This window comes from Mustela erminea, chromosome 1 (assembly GCF_009829155.1).
Source record: "Mustela erminea isolate mMusErm1 chromosome 1, mMusErm1.Pri, whole genome shotgun sequence".
Lineage (NCBI taxonomy): Eukaryota > Metazoa > Chordata > Mammalia > Carnivora > Mustelidae > Mustela > Mustela erminea.
This window is the reverse complement of record NC_045614.1, coordinates 147158806-147160698: the sequence shown is the minus strand read 5'-3', so window position 1 is coordinate 147160698 and position 1893 is coordinate 147158806. Positions and strand designations below refer to the sequence as shown.

Genomic DNA, 1893 nt, shown 5'->3' with positions numbered 1-1893 from the left:
TGGCCACATATAGGACTATTGAATCACTATATTGTACACCTGATACTAATATTATACTGTATGTCAACTCATTGGAATTTGAATTAAAACGTTTTGAAGGGGTGCCTGGATGGCTCAGTTGGTTAAATGTCTGCCTTGCTCAGGTCATTATCCTGAGGTGCTGGGATGGAGCCCCACATCGGATTCCCTGTTTGGTAGAGAGTCTGCTTCTCTATCTCCCTCTGCCCCTCCTCCCTGCTTATGTTATCTCTCTCTCTCTCTCTCTCAAATAAATAAATAAATAAGACGTTTGAAAAATATATTTTGGAGGGCCTGGGTGGCTCAGTCATTAAGCAGCCACCTTCTGTTCTGATCCCATGGCCCTGGGATGGAAACCCGCATTGGGTTTCCTGCCCAGCGGGAAGCCTGCTTTTACTTCTTCCACTTAACCCTGCTTGTGTCCTCTCTCTTGCTGTGTCTCTCTCAGTCAAATAAATAAATAAAATCTTTTAAAAAACATTAAAAAAAAAACTTTTTTAAAAAGAAAAAAAAAAGGAAAGAAAAAAGATAAGAAATACACAACTTCGCTAGGAAACTGGAAATGGCACCCAGGGAGTAAGTAAAACGGAGCCTGAGGCTAGAGAGAGGTGTTTAAGAGTTATCTACATGTGGGGCACCTGGGTGGCTCAGTCAATAGAGCATGTGAGGTTTGATCCTGGGGTTAAAAGTTTGAGCCCCAGGTTGTGTGTAGAGAATACTTTAAAAATAAAATAAAAAGTTATACACATGAGATTTTTTTAAACATGATCATTAGTTACTTTTTTAAAGATTTTACTTATGTATTTGTCAGAAAGACAGAGAGCACAAGCAGCGGAGGGGGCAGGCAGGGGGAGAAACAGGCTCCCCGCTGAGCAAGGAGCCTGATTCGAGACTCAATCCTATGACCTGGGATCATGACCGGAGTGGAAGGCAGTTGCTTAACTGACTGAGCCACCCAGGCGTCCTTTTTTTTTTATTTTATATATATATATATATTGCTAACATATTTTTAATTTTTTTTTTTTAGATGTTGTTTATTTGTCAGAGAGAATGAGAAAGAGAGGACAAGCGGGGAGAGCCACAGGCAGAGGGAGAAGCAGGCTCCCCGCTGAGCAAGGAACCAGATGTGTGACTCAATCCCAGGACCCTGGGATCATGACCTGAGCCAAAGGAAGACGCTTAACAATATGCCACCGAGGCGCCCCCATCAGCTATTTCTTAAGTTTTTATTTAAATTTTAGTTAGTTAACATATAGTGTAATGTTGGTTTCAGGAGTAGAAAAAATAGAGAATGCTTCACAAATTTGCATGTCATCCTCACACAGCAGCCATGCTAATCTCTGTATCGTTCCCATTTTAGCACATGTGCGAGGACATCCACATGCAGTTTTAGAAGCTCAGGAAGATATTGTTGAAGTGGAGAGTATTAAGAAAGAAGAAAAGTAGGGGCGCCTGGATGGCTTAGTGGGTTAAAGCCTCTGCCTTCATCTCAGGTCATGATCCCAGGGTCCTGGGATCGAGCCCCATATTGGGCTTTCTGCTCAGCAGGGAGCCTGCTTCCCTTCCTCTCTCTCTGCCTGCCTCTCTGCTTACTTGTGATCTCTCTGTCACACAAATAAATTAATAAAGTCTTAAAAAAAATTTTTTTAATGAAAAAAAAAAAAGAAAGAAAGAAAGAAGAAAAGTAGACCAAGGACAGAAATTTGATGGGGAACTTATATTTAAAGTTGGGAGTTAAAGCTTGATTTTTGTGACAAATTAAAAAGATATTTTAGCTCCAAAGACCTGTTCGTGGTGGGGGGAGGGAGGCTGGTTTGGGATTCTGAAAACCATCTGATCTGGATGTATGAATTCACTCGGCTTCAGCTCTACTTC

The 1893-nt window shown here is 41.4% G+C and overlaps 1 pseudogene; it reads right to left on the bottom strand.

Annotated features, from left to right (window-relative positions):
• Positions 1-1298: 1298 nt before the first annotated feature.
• Positions 1299-1399, bottom strand: LOC116581505 (annotated as a pseudogene).
• Positions 1400-1893: the final 494 nt, after the last annotated feature.